Raw genomic sequence first — 23,492 nt, forward strand, 5'->3', positions numbered from 1 at the left:
TGATCCTTCTGATATGTTGGATAGAAGCAGGTGAGGCAGTCAGTTTTCTTTCGGAAAGAGGCATCAAGATCCCATTTTTCTTCTTTTGTTAAGCTGATGCTAAAACTGTCTGTAACCATAAAAGTCTCTGCTTCTCCGGGAACTTTCCCTTGGGATACAATGTCTGTCACAGTCTCCATTACGGAGAGGGTGTCCTTCAGAACTTTAACTGTATTAAACAGGACTTCAGAAGTAATGTTAGCAAGGGATGCTGTCATAATATTGGACAAAGATGATAAAATTCCACTGCTTAAGGTTTCGCTCTCCACAGATCCAACTCTGTCTTTCCTATATTTGGACAAGACGTCGCTTACTTCTTTTAACTTTGCCACCGCAAGTTGCTGAGATCTTGTGTTCAACTCCTTTGTTTCTTGCGTGAGTTCATGGACGCTAGTGATTATTTGATTCACAGCCATAATGTTAGTGACCAAAACACCAGATGTCATGTTCAGCAGACTTTCTCCTAGTTCGGACCTCTCGACCTCCAAAGCATAAGTAAAGTCGCTGGATGTAAAACTGTTTAGAACGGATGCGATCATGCACGTAAAATGCCCAAAACGAATAAAATCTCCTATTTCAAGAAACAAATACAATAAAGGGCTGTGGGCCTGTGAGGCAAGCTCCTTAAAGAATGTCTCTGGTGGTTGACCTTCATGGAAATTCTTGTGAGTTACGTTAAGGGTTATTTGCGTATACGATGAAAGAGAGTTATATACTTTAATATATATTTTTAAAACAGAGGATTTTCCTGAAGCTCCAATTGAAAGCATCAATGGTGGAGTTGTAGCATCATAACCCTCGAAAATAATTGAACCCAAGGAGTTTTCCTGCAGAGAACTTATGTTGCAAAGATTATTTTAGGCGGCTCTAAACGTATACTGTAGCGGTAGATTTTGGTCTGTGAATCCACTACAGCTTATAATGAATTTAGTAGTCAAAGTAATGCCTACAGATGGTTGGATGTGACAATTTCCACTTTTTGGAGGAGCATTAACATAAAATCTGTATTTATACAGTGACGTTGCACCTGTCCACGTTGTTAGTTGTAGTTGCAGAGTATACCACATATCTGCAAGATCTACAAACGTTGACGCAATAAAGGATATGTAGGCGATGGACCTCCCAGTAGTGGTCTGAGATGCCCAGTCGAGAACAACTTCCTCTGAATGCTGAAAGAGCGACCATTGGTACTGTGGCCGGCTTGTTATAATACAGTCAGTGCATTTTGCTGATAAGGAAAACTGGTCTGTTGGAATTAAGACTTTAAGGCAATTTTCTATACAGGTAACACTAATACCAGGTGGAGAACCAGGAGCAACAAACACAGTCTGATCCACATTGCTTGTCCTATTTCCATTATGAACAACCAAGCGAAAATAGTAATATCTGTTACCCTGCAAGGTCTCTGGTTCCACAGACTGAGTTACATTATCGGGGTCTAACCAAAACAAGCTTTGTTGATTTGGATGGCAATTTGCTTTTGCACTTAACATCATACGTTCCAAATCCGGTTCAATTTTTGAACAGTACCACAGAAAAGACAGACCACTGGATGGATCTGATGAATCGGGGTCATAAGAAAAACGTCCGTCAAGAGTCCACGTTTCACTGAATCCAACAGTCCTAAAAGATCCTCCTGAAATGACCGCTATCAAATCGCTCTCTAGTACCTGCACAACAACAGAATCTGTATTGGCACGGAAGGAATCATCATGGTCACCCGTAGAAATGTTAACGGACACCTTAAAGACATAAAAGCCGTAATGCAAAGTCCATCTTGGGATTTCAATATTGCTCTGATTTATTGCTGATACTTTCGGCAAAGTCAAATAGTTATCCCACATGGGTGTGTCAGATGCCGAGGACACTCTATAAATTCTCCACAACACGCTTGCCCCCTGCGCAGACGAGCAATTTATCTGTACACTGACAGAGATGGATAAATGCGCTCCCTTTTTGGTCAGTATGGCAGAAGGGTGCTCAGGTTTCTTGATCCTGAATACAATTATTTTGCACAAGACTGCAGTATCTAACACTGTGCTGTTCATGTACACATGTGTAGTTAGAATGTAATTTTGCATTTCCACAAATGTAAAATGGAATTGGAAAGTTAACATATCCTGTTGCAAGCGGACGCTATAACTGGGCTCCACTTTATCCTCAACTGAGACTTTGCAGGGGCCACTGATCTCACTACAATGGTAGCTGTCACTAGTTGAACCTATGGGATTTAAGGTTACGACACCTAGACTTTTGGTGGTGTCTATGCCAACGTTGCCATTGGTGTAGTACATTACACCACAGAGTGGTCCTAATTTGATGGCTTTGGTTAACAACGTTATATTTGCAACTGCATATCCAGTGGTATTGTATGGGGGAGACCATGTATCTATTTTAATGGCATATTTGTTTAAGGTCACCTCCCAAGGTCCCACCTTACTATGGCCCTTATTCTGGTTGGTGAGGCCGGAGCCGCACACGGTGCTCCGGCCGCACAAACCAATCCCCGCCCACGAGACGGATCGCCACGGCCGTCCGTACACGGACGGCTGGCGATCCGCATAAAAATGGTGGAGGCGTACGCCTCCACCATGGTGGGAGCTGCCCCCTGCATTCGATGGTCGTCGACCATCGAAGGCAGGTCCGCACGCCCCAGCAGCTCCCGCAAGCTGAGACCACACGGACAATCGTCCGTGTGCTAGCTTGTATGGGGGCTGAGAGCTGACATCCGGCGACGTCAGCTTTCCGCCCCCATGAGTTGCGTCATACCCTCATTACCATGCATACGCCCCGCGTTTGCATGGGAACGCCCATGAAACGCGGGGCGTACACATAGGGAAATGAGGGTATGAAGCCCCTCACGCCCCTATACGCCCCCTTTGCGGCGGACGAAATACGTCTGCGGCGAAGGGGGCTGCACATGCGCAGATTGACCTCTGCGCATGTGCAGAATAAAAACATCGGCGGTACGGCCGCACGCGGGCCGTACCGTCCGAATTAGAATAAGGGCCTTAGATCTGTGAGCTGGATACAGATACATTATTAGATTGAAAAAAGTTCCATGACAACCTAAGACCAGTAGTGTGTGGGAGCTGGATCGATGTGGCATTTAGGACATTGATTAGAGAGACACTGGGCATTATAACCTGGGCCCTTATCACACCCAGTGCCACAAAACACTGCCAGCCTAATACAGCCACCAGGTACAATGTATCATAACACAGGGTTGCCGACTTTTCACCTAAGCACAAACACTCTTTTTTTGATTACAATGTTTTTTACCACCACCAGTAATAGTATTTAACGAAAGAGATTAAGAAGATAAGAAATGATTACATTATATATATATATATATATATATATATATATATATATATATATAATTTTTGACACAAGCATACTGCATGGGTGGGTACAATATCTAAACACATTTCAGGATAAATTATATACTCGATTTGTTACCCTGGGCCCGATTCTGCGCCACTGTTTGCCCACTTGAGCGATATTGACTGCATCTGTACACCAGCTAGGTGGTCTGGAATTTGTGACCATTAGTAATAATTGCACCTGTGCGCCAGCTAGGAGGTCTGGGAAATGTCACCATTAGTAACAACTGCACCTGTGCACCAGCTAGGTGGTCTGGGAAATGTCATAGTTAGTAATGACTGGATCTGTTCACCAGCTAGGTTGTCTGGAAAATGTGACCATTAGTAATGACTGCACCTGTGCACCAGCTAGGTTGTCTGGGGAATATGATAGTAATGACTGCACCTGTGCACCAGCTAGGTTGTCTGGGGAATATTATAGTAATGACTGCACCTGTGCACTAGCTAGGTTGTCTGGGAAATGTGACCATTAGTAATGACTGCACCTGTGCACAAGCTAGGTTGTCTGGGGAATGTGACCATTAGCAATGACTGCACCTTTGAGTTAGTAATGACTGCACCTGTGCACCAGCTAGGTGGTCTGGGGAATGTGACCGTTAGCAAGGACTGCACCTGTGCACCAGCTAGGTTGTCTGTGAAATATGATAGTAATGACTGCACCTGTGCACCAGCTAGGTTGTCTGGGGAATATGATAGTAATGACTGCACCTGTGCACCAGCTAAGTTGTCTGGGAAATGTGACCATTAGTAATGCCTGCACCTGTGCACCAGCTAGGATGTCTGGGAAATGTGACCATTATTAATGCCTGCACCTGTGCACCAGTTAGGTTGTCTGGGGAATGTGACTGCTAATAATGACTGCACCTGTGCACAAGATAGTTGGTCTGGGAAATGTTACCATTAGCAATGACTGCACCTGTGCACCAGCTAGGTGGTCTGGAAAATGTGACCATTAGTAATGACTGCACCTGTGCGCCAGCTAGGTGGGCTGGATAATGTCACCATTAGTAATGGCTTCACCTGTGCGCCAGCTAGGTGGTCTGGGAAATGTGATAGTAAGTAATGACTGCATCTGTGCACCAGCTAGGTTGTCTGTAAAATGTGACCATTAGTAATGACTGCACCTGTGCACCAGCTAGGTTGTCTGGGTAATGTGACCGTTAGCAATGACTGCACCTGTGAGTTAGTAATGACTGCACCAGTGCACCAGCTGGGTGGTCTGGGGAATGTGACCGTTAGCAATGACTGCAACTGTGCACCAGCTAGGTGGTCTGGGGAATGTGACCGCTAATAATGACTGCACCTGTGCACAAGCTAGGTGATCTGTGAAATGTGAGTTAGTAATGACTGCACCTGTGCACCAGCTAGGTGGTCTGGGGAATGTGACCGTTCGCAATGACTGCACCTGTGCACCAGCTAAGTGGTCTGGAGAATGTGACCGCTAATAATGACTGCACCTGTGTACAAGCTAGGTGATCTTGGAAATGTGAGTTAGTAATGACTGCACCTGTGCACTAGCTAGGTTGTCTGGGAAATGTGACCATTAGTAATGACTGCACCTGTGCACCAGGTAGGTTGTCTGGGGAATGTGACCGTTAGCAATGACTGAACCTGTGAGTTAATAATGACTGCAACTGTGCACCAGCTAGGTAGTGTGGGGAATGTGACCGTTAGCAAGGACTGCACCTGTGCACCAGCTAGGTTGTCTGTGAAATATGATAGTAATGACTGCACCTGTGCACCAGCTAGGTTGTCTGGGGAACATGATAGTAATGACTGCACCTGTGCACCAGCTAGGTTGTCTGGGAAATGTGACCATTAGTAAAGCCTGCACCTGTGGACCAGCTAGGTTGTCTGGGGAATGTGACCGCTAATAATGACTGCACCTGTGCACAAGCTAGGTGGTATGGGAAATGTTACCATTAGCAATGACTGCACCTGTGCACCAGCTAGGTGGTCTGGAAAATGTGACCATTAGTAATAACTGCACCTGTGCACCAGGTAGCTCTGGAAAATTTGACCATTAGTAATGACTGCACCTGTGCACCAGGTAGGTGGTCTGGGAAATGTGACCATTAGTAATGACTGCACTTGTGCGCCAGCTAGGTGGTCTGGATAATGTCACCATTAGTAATGGCTTCACATGTGTGCCAGCTAGGTGGTCTGGTCAATTTGACCATTAGTAATGACTGCACCTGTGCACCAGCTAGGTTGTCTGGGGAATGTGACCGTTAGCAATGACTGCAACTGTGCACCAGCTAGGTGGTCTGGGGAATGTGACCGCCAATAATGACTGCACCTGTGCACAAGCTAGGTAATCTTGGAAATGTGAGTTAGTAATAACTGCACCTGTTCACCAGCTAGGTGGTCTGGGGAATATGACCGTTAGCAAGGAGTGCACCTGTGCACCAGCTAGGTTGTCTGTGAAATATGATAGTAAAGACTGCACCTGTGCACCAGCTAGGTTGTCTGGGGAATATGATAGTAATGCCTGCACATGTGCACCAGCTAGGTTGTCTGGGAAATGTGACCATAAGTAATGCCTGCACCTGTGCACAAGCTAGTAGGTCTGGGAAATGTTACCATTGGCAATGACTGCACCTGTGCACCAGCTAGGTTGTCTGGGGAATGTGACCGTTAGCAATGACTGCAACTGTGCACCAGCTAGGTGGTCTGGGGAATGTGACCGCCAATAATCACTGCACCTGTGCACAAGCTAGGTAATCTGGGAAATGTGAGTTAGTAATAACTGCACCTGTGCACCAGCTAGGTGGTCTGGGGAATGTGACCGTTAGCAGTGACTGCATCTATGCACCAGCTAGGTGGTCTGGGAAATGTGACCGTTAGCAATGACTGCACCTGTGCACCAGCTAGGTGGTCTAGGGAATGTGACCGTTAGCAATGACTGCACCTGTGCACCAGCTAGGTGGTCTGGGGAATGTGACCGTTAGCAATGACTGCACCTGTGCACCAGCTAGGTGGTCTTGGGAATGTTACCGCAAATAATGACTGCACCTGTGCACCAGCTAGGTGGTCTGGAAAATGTGACCATTAGTAATGACTGCACCTGTGCGCCAGCTAGATGGTCTGGGAAATGTCACCATTAGTAATGGCTGTACCTGTGCGCCAGCTAGGTGGTCTGGGAAATGTCACCATTAGTAATGGCTGCACCTGTGCTCCAGCTAGGTGGTCTGGGGAATATGATAGAAATGACTGCACCTGTGCACAAGCTAGGTTGTCTGGGGAATGTGACCATTAGCAATGACTGCACCTTTGAGTTAGTAATGACTGCACCTGTGCACCAGTTAGGTGGTCTGGGGAATGTGACCGTTAGCAAGGAGTGCACCTGTGCACCAGCTAGGTTGTCTGTGAAATATGATAGTAATGACTGCACCTGTGCACCAGCTAGGTTGTCTGGTGAATATGATAGTAATGCCTGCACCTGTGCACCAGCTAGGTTGTCTGTGAAATGTGACCATTAGTAATGTCTGCACCTGTGCACCAGTTAGGTTGTCTGGGGAATGTGACCACAAATAATGACTGCACCTGTGCACAAGCTAGGTGGTCTGGGAAACGTTACCATTGGCAATGACTGCACCTGTGCACCAGCTAGGTGGTCTGGAAAATGTGACCATTAGTAATGACTGCACCTGTGCGCCAGCTGGGTGGTCTGGATAATGTCACCGTAAGTAATGGCTTCACCTGTGCGCCAGCTAGGTGGTCTGGGAAATGTGATAGTAAGTAATATCTGTGCACCCGCTAGGTTGTCTGGAAATTGTGACCATTAGTAATGACTGCACCTGTGCACCAGCTAGGTTGTCTGGGTAATGTGACCATTAGCAATGACTGCACCTGTGAGTTAGTAATGACTGCACCTGTGCACCAGCTGGGTGGTCTGGGGAATGTGACCGTTAGCAATGACTGCAACTGTGCACCAGCTAGGTGGTCTGGGGAATGTGACCGCTAATAATGACTGCACCTTTTCACAAGCTAGGTGATCTGGGAAATGTGAGTTAGTAATGACTGCACCTGTGCACCAGCTAGGTGGTCTGGGGAATGTGACCGTTCGCAATGACTGCACCTGTGCACCAGTTAAGTGGTCTGGGGAATGTGACCGCTAATAATGACTGCACCTGTGCACAAGCTAGGTGATCTTGCAAATGTGAGTTAGTAATGACTGCACCTGTGCACTAGCTAGGTTGTCTGGGAAATGTGACCATTAGTAATGACTGCACCTGTGCACAAGCTAGGTTGTCTGGGGAATGTGACCGTTAGCAAGGACTGCACCTGTGCACCAGCTAGGTTGTCTGTGAAATATGATACTAATGACTGCAAATGTGCACCAGCTAGGTTGTCTGGGGAACATGCTAGTAATGACTGCACCTGTGCACCAGCTAGGTTGTCTGGGGAATGTGACCGCTAATAATGACTGCACCTGTGCACAAGCTAGGTGGTCTGGGAAATGTTACCATTAGCAATGACTGCACCTGTGCACCAGCTAGGTGGTCTGGAAAATGTGACCATTAGTAATAACTGCACCTGTGCACCAGGTAGCTCTGGAAAATTTGACCATTAGTAATGACTGCACTTGTGCACCAGGTAGGTGGTCTGGGAAATGTGACCATTAGTAATGACTGCACCTGTGCGCCAGCTAGGTGGTCTGGATAATCTCACCATTAGTAATGGCTTCACATGTGCGCCAGCTAGGTGGTCTGGTCAATTTGACCATTAGTAATGACTGCACCTGTGCACCAGCTAGGTTGTCTGGGGAATGTGACCGTTAGCAATGACTGCAACTGTGCACCAGCTAGGTGGTCTGGGGAATGTGACCGCCAATAATGACTGCACCTGTGCACAAGCTAGGTAATCTGGGAAATGTGAGTAAGTAATAACTGCACCTGTGCACCAGCTAGGTGGTCTGGGGGATGTGACCGTTAGCAAGGAGTGCAACTGTGCACCAGCTAGTTTGTCTGGGGAATGTGACCGATAGCAATGATTGCAACTGTGCACCAGCTAGGTGGTCTGGGGAATGTGACCGCAAATAATGACTGCAACTGTGCTCAAGCTAGGTAACCTGGGAAATGTGAGTTAGTAATAACTGCACCTGTGCACCAGCTAGGTGGTCTGGGGAATGTGACCGTTAGCAATGACTGCACCTATGCACCAGCTAGGTGGTCTGGGGAATGTGACCGTTAGCAATGACTGCACCTGTGCACCAGCTAGGTGGTCTGGGGAATGTGACCGTTAGCAATGACTGCATCTGTGCATCGGATGGGTGGTCTTGGGAATGTGACCGCAAATAATGACTGCACCTGTGCACAAGCTAGATGGTCTGGGATATGTGACCATTAGCAATGACTGCACCTGTGCACCAGCTAGGTGGTCTGGAAAATGTGACCATTAGTAATGACTGCACCTGTGCGCAAGCTAGGTGGTCTGGGAAATGTCACCATTAGTAATGGCTGCACCTGTGTGCCAGCTAGGTGGTCTGGGAAATGTCACCATTAGTAATGGCTGCACCTGTGCTCCAGCTAGGTGGTCTGGGGAATATGATAGTAATGACTGCACCTGTACACTAGCTAGGTTATCTGGGAAATGTGACCATTAGTAATGACTGCACCTGTGCACAAGCTAGGTTGTCTGGGGAATGTGACCATTAGCAATGACTGCACCTTTGAGTTAGTAATGGCTGCACCTGTGCACCAGCTAGGTGGTCTGGGGAATGTGACCGTTAGCAAGGAGTGCACCTGTGCACCAGCTAGGTTGTCTGTGAAATATGATAGTAATGACTGTACCTGTGCACCAGCTAGGTTGTCTGGGGAATATGATAGTAATGCCTGCACCTGTGCAGCAGCTAGGCTGTCTGTGAAATGTGACCATTAGTAATGCCTGCACCTGTGCACCAGTTAGGTTGTCTTGGGAATGTGAACACTAATAATGACTGCACCTGTGCACAACCTAGGTGGTCTGGGAAATGTTACCATTGGCAATGACTGCACCTGTGCACCAGCTAGGTGGTCTGGAAAATGTGACCATTAGTAATGACTGCACCTGTGCGCCAGCTGGGTGGTCTGGATAATGTCACCATTAGTAATGGCTTCACCTGTGCGCCAGCTAGGTGGTCTGGGAAATGTGATAGTAAGTAATATCTGTGCACCCGCTAGGTTGTCTGGAAATTTTGACCATTAGTAATGACTGCATCTGTGCACCAGCTAGGTTGTCTGGGTAATGTGACCGTTAGCAATGACTGCACCTGTGTACCAGCTGGGTGGTCTGGGGAATGTGACAGTTAGCAATGACTGCAACTGTGCACCAGCTAGTTGGTCTGGGGAATGTGACCGCTAATAATGACTGCACCTGTGCACAAGCTAGGTGATCTGGGAAATGTGAGTTAGTAATGACTGCACCTGTGCACCAGCTAGGTGGTCTGGGGAATGTGACCGTTCGCAATGACTGCACCTGTGCACCAGCTAAGTGGTCTGGGGAATATGACCGCTAATAATAACTGCACCTGTGCACAAGCTAGGTGATCTTGGAAATGTGAGTTAGTAATGACTGCACCTGTGCACCAGCTAGGTGGTCTGGGGAATGTGACCGTTCGCAATGACTGCACCTGTGCACCAGCTAAGTGGTCTGGGGAATGTGACCGTTAGCAATGACTGCACCTGTGCACCATCTAGGTAGTCTGGTTAATGTGACCGTTAGCAAGGACTGCACCTGTGCACCAGCTAGGTTGTCTGTGAAATATGATAGTAATGACTGCACCTGTGCAACAGCTAGGTTGTCTGGGGAACATGATAGTAATGACTGCCCCTGTGCACCAGCTAGGTTGTCTGGGAAATGTGACCATTAGTAATGCCTTCACCTGTGCACCAGCTAGGTTGTCTGGGGAATGTGACCGCTAATAATGACTGCACCTGTGCACAAGCTAGGTGGTCTGGGAAATGTTATCATTAGCAATGACTGCACCTGTGCACCAGCTAGGTGGTCTGGAAAATGTGACCATTAATAATGACTGCACCTGTGCACCAGGTAGCTCTGGAAAATTTGACCATTAGTAATGACTGCACCTGTGCACCAGGTAGGTGGTCTGGGAAATGTGACCATTAGTAATGACTGCACCTGTGCGCCAGCTAGGTGGTCTGGATAATCTCACCATTAGTAATGGCTTCACATGTGCGCCAGCTAGGTGGTCTGGTCAATTTGACCATTAGTAATGACTGCACCTGTGCACCAGCTAGGTTGTCTGGGGAATGTGACCGTTAGCAATGACTGCAACTGTGCACCAGCTAGGTGGTCTGGGGAATGTGACCGCCAATAATGACTGCACCTGTGCACAAGCTAGGTAATCTGGGAAATGTGAGTAAGTAATAACTGCACCTGTGCACCAGCTAGGTGGTCTGGGGGATGTGACCGTTAGCAAGGAGTGCAACTGTGCACCAGCTAGGTTGTCTGGGGAATGTGACCGATAGCAATGACTGCAACTGTGCACCAGCTAGGTGGTCTGGGGAATGTGACCGCAAATAATGACTGCAACTGTGCTCAAGCTAGGTAACCTGGGAAATGTGAGTTAGTAATAACTGCACCTGTGCACCAGCTAGGTGGTCTGGGGAATGTGACCGTTAGCAATGACTGCACCTATGCACTAGCTAGGTGGTCTGGGGAATGTGACCGTTAGCAATGACTGCATCTGTGCATCGGGTGGGTGGTCTTGGGAATGTGACCGCAAATAATGACTGCACCTGTGCACAAGCTAGATGGTCTGGGATATGTGACCATTAGCAATGACTGCACCTGTGCACCAGCTAGGTGGTCTGGAAAATGTGACCATTAGTAATGACTGCACCTGTGCGCAAGCTAGGTGGTCTGGGAAATGTCACCATTAGTAATGGCTGCACCTGTGCGCCAGCTAGGTGGTCTGGGAAATGTCACCATTAGTAATGGCTGCACCTGTGCTCCAGCTAGGTGGTCTGGGGAATATGATAGTAATGACTGCACCTGTACACTAGCTAGGTTATCTGGGAAATGTGACCATTAGTAATGACTGCACCCAGTGGCGGAAATACCGTAAGGCAGCCCCCGCCGCTGCTTGGGGGAGCGGGGGCTGCGTGGGCGCCTTGTGCCGGACAAGTGTGTCACGGCACTCTCAGAGCCGAAAGCAGACATCCTGCGAAAGCTCTCTCCTTTGCTGCTGCGGCTGCCTGCAGCAGCCAATACGTCCTGTACTACTCTGCCTCTGACTGTCTGTCTGTGAGGGTGCTTAGTGACCCGGTCACTGAGCGTCCCCACACAGACAGCCACAGAGGCAGCTCCCTGTTACACCGTGCCCACTATTCCTCCTGACTGCGGCTGCGCCAAAGAGCAGCGTCACTCAGTCAGCACTGGCTGAGCTCCCTGCTCCCCTTAGCCGGAGCCCGCTCACCTTGACCTTCCCCCCTCAAGCTGCAGCGCATCCCTGTGTCCATTCTCTCACCCTCCTGGCCGGCTTCCAGAAGTCCCGCGATTCGCGGGCATTTAGGGGGCGTGGCCTAATGCCGTGAAGTGCCCACCCCCATAAGAAGTCCCTGGCTGACCTGTGCTCCCACCGAGGCTGCTGTCTGGTATAATGAGGTATTATAGGTATAGGTATTATAGTATTTTAGGCCCCCACTCTCATTTTCTGGTGCTGCCCCCTCCCCCTCTCTCTGACGCTGTCTCCTCCCCCTCTCTCTGACGCTGTCCCCCCCCTCTCTCTGACGCTGTCTCCTCCCCCCTCTCTCTGACGCTGTCTCCTCCCCCCTCTCTCTGACGCTGTCTCCTCCCCCTCTCTCTGACGCTGTCTCCTTCCCCCTCTCTCTGACGCTGTCTCCTTCCCCCTTCTCTGACGCTGTCTCCTTCTCCCTTCTCTGACGCTGTCTCCTTCCCCCTCTCTCTGACGCTGTCTCCTCCCCCTCTCTCTGACGCTGTCCCCCCCCCTCTCTCTGACGCTGTCTCCTCCCCCCTCTCTCTGACGCTGTCTCCTCCCCCCTCTTTCTGACACTGTCTCCTCCCCCTCTCTCTGACGCTGTCTCCTTCCCCCTTCTCTGACGCTGTCTCCTTCTCCCTTCTCTGACGCTGTCTCCTTCCCCCTTCTCTGACGCTGTCTCCTTCCCCCTTATCTGACGCTGTCTCCTTCCCCCTCTCTCTGACGCTGTCTCCTTCCCCCTCTCTCTGACGCTGTCTCCTCCTCCTTCTCTGACGCTGTCTCCTTCCCCCTCTCCCTGACGCTATCTCCTCCCCCCTCTCTCTGACGCTGTCTCCTCCCCCCTCTCTCTGACGCTGTCTCCTCCCCCTCTCTCTGACGCTGTCTCCTTCCCCCTCTCTCTGACGCTGTCTCCTTCCCCCTTCTCTGACGCTGTCTCCTTCCCTCTTCTCTGACGCTGTCTCCTTCCCCCTTCTCTGACGCTGTCTCCTTCCCCCTCTCTCTGACGTCGTCTCCTTCCCCCTCTCTCTGACGCCGTCTCCTTCCCCCTCTCTCTGACGCCGTCTCCTTCCCCCCCTCTCTGACGCCGTCTCCTTCCCCCTTCTCTGACGCCGTCTCCTTCCCCCTTCTCTGACGCCGTCTCCTTCCCCCTCTGTCTGACGCCGTCTCCTTCCCCTTCTCTGACGCTGTCTCCTTCCCCCTCTCTCTGACGCTGTCTCCTTCCCCCTCTCCCTGACGCTGTCTCCTTCCCCCTCTCCCTGACGCTGTCTCCTCCCCCTCTCTCTGACGCTGTCTCCTCCCCCTCTCTCTGACGCTGTCTCCTCCCCCTCTCTCTGGAGCTGTCTCCTCCCCCTCTCTCTCTGATGCTGTCTCCTCCCCCTTTTTTGTTTAACATATAAAACCAGTCACTGAGAACATTTTATAAACAATTATTTTATAAAAAATTACTCAGACCTAAAGACTCGTTAAGACCTTGTGGCCGCAAGGTGCCAGTTTTAGACATAACATGGCTACGCTTAAATATAAAATCATAGACCATGTGCCCCCAGCATTAGAGGGGGAAACAGAGCAAAAAAGTTGCTACAGTTAAGAGTCCCATTGGATATATCATTTAGACACCTTGTGGCCGCGAGGTCTTAACAAGTCTTTAGGTCTGAGTAATTTTTTTGAAAATAATTGTTTATAAAATGTTCTCAGTGACTGGTTTTATATGTTAAGCAAATCATAACTCTGAACTGTTCTCCACATAGGATCATACTGTGTCCCTCAAGGTGCTTTCCATGATTATTAAGATATACAAGTAATGTCAGCGTTAAGTGTAATAAGTTTGTCTTTTTTCAAAACATTTTTTTACCTATATTATAATCACTGTAAATGGAGCATGTACGCTCCTCTTCTTTAAAGCACTGTACATACGTTTTTTGCAATTTTTAATTCACATGTGCACTCTTGTTAGATGCTGCCGAGGAGATGCCGGGAGAAGAGTCTCTGTATCCCTGACAACGCAGCCACCTCCTGCATGATACAGCCGCCGGGTTATGACGTCATCGGCGCTGGACGGAGATGGAGGCGGGCAGCGTGGATGGGCGGACGGATGGACGGTTTCCCCGGCATCGATTGGTGAGTATCCTTATATCTGTAATGTCTTCACTATTGTGTGCCATCTAATGAAGGGGACTAGCTCCCCGAAACGTTATTAAATGCACCCAGTTTCACCTTGATCCGCCGCCTGTATTAAGTCTCAGAGTGCTGCCCCCCACGCCATAATGTGCAATGGGTATTACGTTGTGGCGTAATGTGTATTGGCATAACTGTGTTATGGACATTACAGTATGTGGCATAATGTGTAAGGGTCATTATGGTGTGTGGTATAATGTATTTATTTATAGTTTCTTATATAGCGCAGCATATTCAGTTGCGTTTCACAATTGGAAACAACAGTGATTAAAAAAACTGGGTAGATACAAACCGATATGGAGGGAGGATGGCCCTGCTCGCAAGCATACAGTGTGTGGCATATTGTCTAATAAGAATTGGTTCTTCATAAATTCTTTTGTGTTTTTCTTTAATTTGGGGGGGGGGGGGGGGAGGGAGGGCATATTTTTACTGTTCGCACTGGTAACCTAATTGCCAAGAAACTGTTTTTCTTTTAACAAAAATGGGAGGGGGGGCGCCAGAATTTTTTTTGGCAGGGGGGAGCAAAATTTCTAGTTACGCCACTGACTGCACCTGTGCACAAGCTAGGTTGTCTGGGGAATGTGACCATTAGCAATGACTGCACCTTTGAGTTAGTAATGGCTGCACCTGTGCACCAGCTAGGTGGTCTGGGGAATGTGACCGTTAGCAAGGAGTGCACCTGTGCACCAGCTAGGTTGTCTGTGAAATATGATAGTAATGACTGTACCTGTGCACCAGCTAGGTTGTCTGGGGAATATGATAGTAATGCCTGCACCTGTGCACCAGCTAGGCTGTCTGTGAAATGTGACCATTAGTAATGCCTGCACCTGTGCACCAGTTAGGTTGTCTTGGGAATGTGACCACTAATAATTACTGCACCTGTGCACAAGCTAGGTGGTCTGGGAAATGTTACCATTGGCAATGACTGCACCTGTGCACCAGCTAGGTGGTCTGGAAAATGTGACCATTAGTAATGACTGCACCTGTGCGCCAGCTGGGTGGTCTGGATAATGTCACCATTAGTAATGGCTTCACCTGTGCGCCAGCTAGGTGGTCTGGGAAATGTGATAGTAAGTAATATCTGTGCACCCGCTAGGTTGTCTGGAAATTTTGACCATTAGTAATGACTGCATCTGTGCACCAGCTAGGTTGTCTGGGTAATGTGACCGTTAGCAATGACTGCACCTGTGCACCAGCTGGGTGGTCTGGGGAATGTGACAGTTAGCAATGACTGCAACTGTGCACCAGCTAGGTGGTCTGGGGAATGTGACCGCTAATAATGACTGCACCTGTGCACAAGCTAGGTGATCTGGGAAATGTGAGTTAGTAATGACTGCACCTGTGCACCAGCTAGGTGGTCTGGGGAATGTGACCGTTCGCAATGACTGCACCTGTGCACCAGCTAAGTGGTCTGGGGAATATGAACGCTAATAATAACTGCACCTGTGCACAAGCTAGGTGATCTTGGAAATGTGAGTTAGTAATGACTGCACCTGTGCACCAGCTAGGTGGTCTGGGGAATGTGACCGTTCGCAATGACTGCACCTGTGCACCAGCTAAGTGGTCTGGGGAATGTGACCGTTAGCAATGACTGCACCTGTGCACCATCTAGGTAGTCTGGTTAATGTGACCGTTAGCAAGGACTGCACCTGTGCACCAGCTAGGTTGTCTGTGAAATATGATAGTAATGACTGCACCTGTGCAACAGCTAGGTTGTCTGGGGAACATGATAGTAATGACTGCCCCTGTGCACCAGCTAGGTTGTCTGGGAAATGTGACCATTAGTAATGCCTTCACCTGTGCACCAGCTAGGTTGTCTGGGGAATGTGACCGCTAATAATGACTGCACCTGTGCACAAGCTAGGTGGTCTGGGAAATGTTATCATTAGCAATGACTGCACCTGTGCACCAGCTAGGTGGTCTGGAAAATGTGACCATTAATAATGACTGCACCTGTGCACCAGGTAGCTCTGGAAAATTTGACCATTAGTAATGACTGCACCTGTGCACCAGGTAGGTGGTCTGGGAAATGTGACCATTAGTAATGACTGCACCTGTGCGCCAGCTAGGTGGTCTGGATAATCTCACCATTAGTAATGGCTTCACATGTGCGCCAGCTAGGTGGTCTGGTCAATTTGACCATTAGTAATGACTGCACCTGTGCACCAGCTAGGTTGTCTGGGGAATGTGACCGTTAGCAATGACTGCACCCGTGCACCAGCTAGGTTGTCTGGGTAATGGGACCGTTAGCAATGACTGCACCTGTGAGTTAATAATGACTGCACCCGTGCAACAGCTAGGTAGTTTGGGGAATGTGACCGTTAGCAAGGACTGCACCTGTGCACCAGCTAGGTTGTCTGTGAAATATGATAGTAATGACTGCACCTGTGCACCAGCTAGGTTGTCTGGGGAACATGATAGTAATGACTGCACCTGTGCACCAGCTAGGTTCTCTGGGAAATGTGACCATTAGTAATGCCTGCACCTGTGCACCAGCTAGGTTGTCTGGGGAATGTGACCGCTAATAATGACTGCACCTGTGCACAAGCTAGGTGGTCTGGAAAATGTGACCATTAGTAATGATTGCACCTGTGCACCAGGTAGCTCTGGAAAATGTGACCATTAGTAAGGACTGCACCTGTGCACCAGGTAGGTGGTCTGGGAAATGTGACCATTAGTAAGGACTGCACCTGTGCGCCAGCTAGGTGGTCTGGATAATGTCACCATTAGTAATGGCTTCACATGTGCGCCAGCTAGGTGGTCTGGTCAATTTGACCATTAGTAATGACTGCACCTGTGCACCAGCTAGGTTGTCTGGGGAATGTGACCGTTAGCAATGACTGCAACTGTGCACTAGTTAGGTGGTCTGGGGAATGTGACCGCCAATAATGACTGCACCTGTGCACAAGCTAGGTGATCAAGGAAATGTGAGTTAGTAATGACTGCACCTGTGCACCAGCTAGGTGGTCTGGGGAATGTGACCGTTAGCAATGACTGCACTTCTGCACCAGCTAGGTGGTCTGGGGAATGTGACCGTTAGCAATGACTGCACCTGTGCACCAGCTAGGTGGTCTGGGGAATGTGACCATTAGCAATGACTGCACCTGTGCACCAGCTAGGTGGTCTTGTGAATGTGACCGCAAATAATGACTGCACCTGTGCACAAGCTAGGTGGTCTGGGATATGTGACCATTAGCAATGACTGCACCTGTGCACCAGCTAGGTGGTCTGGAAAATGTGACCATTAGTAATGACTGAACCTGTGCACCAGGTAGCTCTGGAAAATGTGACCATTAGTAATGACTGCACCTGTGCTCCAGCTAGGTGGTCTGGGAAATGTCACCATTAGTAATGGCTGCACCTGTGCGCCAGCTAGGTGGTCTGAGAAATGTCACCATTGGTAAAGGCTGCACCTGTGCGCCAGCTAGGTGGACTGGGAAATGTGACCATTAGTAATGACTGAACCTATGCACCAGGTAGCTCTGGAAAATGTGACCATTAGTAAGGACTGCACCTGTGCACCAGGTAGGTGGTCTTGGAAATGTGACCATTAGTAAGGACTGCACCTGTGCGCCAGCTAGGTGGTCTGGATAATGTCACCATTAGTAATGGCTTCACATGTGCGCCAGCTAGGTGGTCTGGTCAATTTGACCATTAGTAATGACTGCACCTGTGCACCAGCTAGGTTGTCTGGGGAATGTGACCGTTAGCAATGACTGCAACTGTGCACTAGTTAGGTGGTCTGGGGAATGTGACCGCCAATAATGACTGCACCTGTGCACAAGCTAGGTGATCAAGGAAATGTGAGTTAGTAATGACTGCACCTGTGCACCAGCTAGGTTGTCTGGGGAATGTGACCGTTAGCAATGACTGCAACTGTGCACCAGCTAGGTGGTCTGGGGAATGTGACCGCCAATAATGACTGCACCTGTGCACAAGCTAGGTAATCTGGGAAATGTGAGTAAGTAATAACTGCACCTGTGCACCAGCTAGGTGGTCTGGGGGATGTGACCGTTAGCAAGGAGTGCAACTGTGCACCAGCTAGGTTGTCTGGGGAATGTGACCGATAGCAATGACTGCAACTGTGCACCAGCTAGGTGGTCTGGGGAATGTGACCGCAAATAATGACTGCAACTGTGCTCAAGCTAGGTAACCTGGGAAATGTGAGTTAGTAATAACTGCACCTGTGCACCAGCTAGGTGGTCTGGGGAATGTGACCGTTAGCAATGACTGCACCTATGCACTAGCTAGGTGGTCTGGGGAATGTGACCGTTAGCAATGACTGCACCTGTGCACCAGCTAGGTGGTCTGGGGAATGTGACCGTTAGCAATGACTGCATCTGTGCATCGGGTGGGTGGTCTTGGGAATGTGACCGCAAATAATGACTGCACCTGTGCACAAGCTAGATGGTCTGGGATATGTGACCATTAGCAATGACTGCACCTGTGCACCAGCTAGGTGGTCTGGAAAATGTGACCATTAGTAATGACTGCACCTGTGCGCAAGCTAGGTGGTCTGGGAAATGTCACCATTAGTAATGGCTGCACCTGTGCGCCAGCTAGGTGGTCTGGGAAATGTCACCATTAGTAATGGCTGCACCTGTGCTCCAGCTAGGTGGTCTGGGGAATATGATAGTAATGACTGCACCTGTACACTAGCTAGGTTATCTGGGAAATGTGACCATTAGTAATGACTGCACCTGTGCACAAGCTAGGTTGTCTGGGGAATGTGACCATTAGCAATGACTGCACCTTTGAGTTAGTAATGGCTGCACCTGTGCACCAGCTAGGTGGTCTGGGGAATGTGACCGTTAGCAAGGAGTGCACCTGTGCACCAGCTAGGTTGTCTGTGAAATATGATAGTAATGACTGTACCTGTGCACCAGCTAGGTTGTCTGGGGAATATGATAGTAATGCCTGCACCTGTGCACCAGCTAGGCTGTCTGTGAAATGTGACCATTAGTAATGCCTGCACCTGTGCACCAGTTAGGTTGTCTTGGGAATGTGACCACTAATAATTACTGCACCTGTGCACAAGCTAGGTGGTCTGGGAAATGTTACCATTGGCAATGACTGCACCTGTGCACCAGCTAGGTGGTCTGGAAAATGTGACCATTAGTAATGACTGCACCTGTGCGCCAGCTGGGTGGTCTGGATAATGTCACCATTAGTAATGGCTTCACCTGTGCGCCAGCTAGGTGGTCTGGGAAATGTGATAGTAAGTAATATCTGTGCACCCGCTAGGTTGTCTGGAAATTTTGACCATTAGTAATGACTGCATCTGTGCACCAGCTAGGTTGTCTGGGTAATGTGACCGTTAGCAATGACTGCACCTGTGCACCAGCTGGGTGGTCTGGGGAATGTGACAGTTAGCAATGACTGCAACTGTGCACCAGCTAGGTGGTCTGGGGAATGTGACCGCTAATAATGACTGCACCTGTGCACAAGCTAGGTGATCTGGGAAATGTGAGTTAGTAATGACTGCACCTGTGCACCAGCTAGGTGGTCTGGGGAATGTGACCGTTCGCAATGACTGCACCTGTGCACCAGCTAAGTGGTCTGGGGAATATGAACGCTAATAATAACTGCACCTGTGCACAAGCTAGGTGATCTTGGAAATGTGAGTTAGTAATGACTGCACCTGTGCACCAGCTAGGTTGTCTGGGGAACATGATAGTAATGACTGCACCTGTGCACCAGCTAGGTTGTCTGGGAAATGTGACCATTAGTAAAGCCTGCACCTGTGGACCAGCTAGGTTGTCTGGGGAATGTGACCGCTAATAATGACTGCACCTGTGCACAAGCTAGGTGGTATGGGAAATGTTACCATTAGCAATGACTGCACCTGTGCACCAGCTAGGTGGTCTGGAAAATGTGACCATTAGTAATAACTGCACCTGTGCACCAGGTAGCTCTGGAAAATTTGACCATTAGTAATGACTGCACCTGTGCACCAGGTAGGTGGTCTGGGAAATGTGACCATTAGTAATGACTGCACTTGTGCGCCAGCTAGGTGGTCTGGATAATGTCACCATTAGTAATGGCTTCACATGTGTGCCAGCTAGGTGGTCTGGTCAATTTGACCATTAGTAATGACTGCACCTGTGCACCAGCTAGGTTGTCTGGGGAATGTGACCGTTAGCAATGACTGCAACTGTGCACCAGCTAGGTGGTCTGGGGAATGTGACCGCCAATAATGACTGCACCTGTGCACAAGCTAGGTAATCTTGGAAATGTGAGTTAGTAATAACTGCACCTGTTCACCAGCTAGGTGGTCTGGGGAATATGACCGTTAGCAAGGAGTGCACCTGTGCACCAGCTAGGTTGTCTGTGAAATATGATAGTAAAGACTGCACCTGTGCACCAGCTAGGTTGTCTGGGGAATATGATAGTAATGCCTGCACATGTGCACCAGCTAGGTTGTCTGGGAAATGTGACCATAAGTAATGCCTGCACCTGTGCACAAGCTAGTAGGTCTGGGAAATGTTACCATTGGCAATGACTGCACCTGTGCACCAGCTAGGTTGTCTGGGGAATGTGACCGTTAGCAATGACTGCAACTGTGCACCAGCTAGGTGGTCTGGGGAATGTGACCGCCAATAATCACTGCACCTGTGCACAAGCTAGGTAATCTGGGAAATGTGAGTTAGTAATAACTGCACCTGTGCACCAGCTAGGTGGTCTGGGGAATGTGACCGTTAGCAGTGACTGCATCTATGCACCAGCTAGGTGGTCTGGGAAATGTGACCGTTAGCAATGACTGCACCTGTGCACCAGCTAGGTGGTCTAGGGAATGTGACCGTTAGCAATGACTGCACCTGTGCACCAGCTAGGTGGTCTGGGGAATGTGACCGTTAGCAATGACTGCACCTGTGCACCAGCTAGGTGGTCTTGGGAATGTTACCGCAAATAATGACTGCACCTGTGCACCAGCTAGGTGGTCTGGAAAATGTGACCATTAGTAATGACTGCACCTGTGCGCCAGCTAGATGGTCTGGGAAATGTCACCATTAGTAATGGCTGTACCTGTGCGCCAGCTAGGTGGTCTGGGAAATGTCACCATTAGTAATGGCTGCACCTGTGCTCCAGCTAGGTGGTCTGGGGAATATGATAGAAATGACTGCACCTGTGCACAAGCTAGGTTGTCTGGGGAATGTGACCATTAGCAATGACTGCACCTTTGAGTTAGTAATGACTGCACCTGTGCACCAGTTAGGTGGTCTGGGGAATGTGACCGTTAGCAAGGAGTGCACCTGTGCACCAGCTAGGTTGTCTGTGAAATATGATAGTAATGACTGCACCTGTGCACCAGCTAGGTTGTCTGGTGAATATGATAGTAATGCCTGCACCTGTGCACCAGCTAGGTTGTCTGTGAAATGTGACCATTAGTAATGTCTGCACCTGTGCACCAGTTAGGTTGTCTGGGGAATGTGACCACAAATAATGACTGCACCTGTGCACAAGCTAGGTGGTCTGGGAAACGTTACCATTGGCAATGACTGCACCTGTGCACCAGCTAGGTGGTCTGGAAAATGTGACCATTAGTAATGACTGCACCTGTGCGCCAGCTGGGTGGTCTGGATAATGTCACCGTAAGTAATGGCTTCACCTGTGCGCCAGCTAGGTGGTCTGGGAAATGTGATAGTAAGTAATATCTGTGCACCCGCTAGGTTGTCTGGAAATTGTGACCATTAGTAATGACTGCACCTGTGCACCAGCTAGGTTGTCTGGGTAATGTGACCATTAGCAATGACTGCACCTGTGAGTTAGTAATGACTGCACCTGTGCACCAGCTGGGTGGTCTGGGGAATGTGACCGTTAGCAATGACTGCAACTGTGCACCAGCTAGGTGGTCTGGGGAATGTGACCGCTAATAATGACTGCACCTTTTCACAAGCTAGGTGATCTGGGAAATGTGAGTTAGTAATGACTGCACCTGTGCACCAGCTAGGTGGTCTGGGGAATGTGACCGTTCGCAATGACTGCACCTGTGCACCAGTTAAGTGGTCTGGGGAATGTGACCGCTAATAATGACTGCACCTGTGCACAAGCTAGGTGATCTTGCAAATGTGAGTTAGTAATGACTGCACCTGTGCACTAGCTAGGTTGTCTGGGAAATGTGACCATTAGTAATGACTGCACCTGTGCACAAGCTAGGTTGTCTGGGGAATGTGACCGTTAGCAAGGACTGCACCTGTGCACCAGCTAGGTTGTCTGTGAAATATGATACTAATGACTGCAAATGTGCACCAGCTAGGTTGTCTGGGGAACATGCTAGTAATGACTGCACCTGTGCACCAGCTAGGTTGTCTGGGGAATGTGACCGCTAATAATGACTGCACCTGTGCACAAGCTAGGTGGTCTGGGAAATGTTACCATTAGCAATGACTGCACCTGTGCACCAGCTAGGTGGTCTGGAAAATGTGACCATTAGTAATAACTGCACCTGTGCACCAGGTAGCTCTGGAAAATTTGACCATTAGTAATGACTGCACTTGTGCACCAGGTAGGTGGTCTGGGAAATGTGACCATTAGTAATGACTGCACCTGTGCGCCAGCTAGGTGGTCTGGATAATCTCACCATTAGTAATGGCTTCACATGTGCGCCAGCTAGGTGGTCTGGTCAATTTGACCATTAGTAATGACTGCACCTGTGCACCAGCTAGGTTGTCTGGGGAATGTGACCGTTAGCAATGACTGCAACTGTGCACCAGCTAGGTGGTCTGGGGAATGTGACCGCCAATAATGACTGCACCTGTGCACAAGCTAGGTAATCTGGGAAATGTGAGTAAGTAATAACTGCACCTGTGCACCAGCTAGGTGGTCTGGGGGATGTGACCGTTAGCAAGGAGTGCAACTGTGCACCAGCTAGTTTGTCTGGGGAATGTGACCGATAGCAATGATTGCAACTGTGCACCAGCTAGGTGGTCTGGGGAATGTGACCGCAAATAATGACTGCAACTGTGCTCAAGCTAGGTAACCTGGGAAATGTGAGTTAGTAATAACTGCACCTGTGCACCAGCTAGGTGGTCTGGGGAATGTGACCGTTAGCAATGACTGCACCTATGCACCAGCTAGGTGGTCTGGGGAATGTGACCGTTAGCAATGACTGCACCTGTGCACCAGCTAGGTGGTCTGGGGAATGTGACCGTTAGCAATGACTGCATCTGTGCATCGGATGGGTGGTCTTGGGAATGTGACCGCAAATAATGACTGCACCTGTGCACAAGCTAGATGGTCTGGGATATGTGACCATTAGCAATGACTGCACCTGTGCACCAGCTAGGTGGTCTGGAAAATGTGACCATTAGTAATGACTGCACCTGTGCGCAAGCTAGGTGGTCTGGGAAATGTCACCATTAGTAATGGCTGCACCTGTGTGCCAGCTAGGTGGTCTGGGAAATGTCACCATTAGTAATGGCTGCACCTGTGCTCCAGCTAGGTGGTCT

At 49.1% G+C, this 23,492-nt stretch overlaps 1 protein-coding gene across 3 annotated transcripts in view; it reads left to right on the plus strand.

Moving 5' to 3' along the window:
• The window catches only part of LOC146035234 (uncharacterized), a 422,801-nt gene that overhangs the window by 260,693 nt on the left and 138,616 nt on the right, over positions 1 to 23,492 (plus strand). Inside the window, exons 1-2 of one of the 3 annotated variants that reach the window (XR_014460607.1) lie at positions 11,763 to 12,035; positions 13,823 to 13,986. The exons of 1 other annotated variant lie outside the window; for it this stretch is intronic. The gene's annotated coding sequence lies outside the window, so the exon portion shown is untranslated. Of the gene's footprint in view, positions 1 to 11,762; positions 12,036 to 13,822; positions 13,987 to 23,492 lie in introns of those variants that run through there. One more of the 3 variants, XM_083158558.1, reaches the window with a different exon arrangement.

The sequence above is a fragment of the Crinia signifera genome, chromosome 9 (genome assembly GCF_055691185.1).
Source record: "Crinia signifera chromosome 9, ASM5569118v1, whole genome shotgun sequence".
Lineage (NCBI taxonomy): Eukaryota > Metazoa > Chordata > Amphibia > Anura > Myobatrachidae > Crinia > Crinia signifera.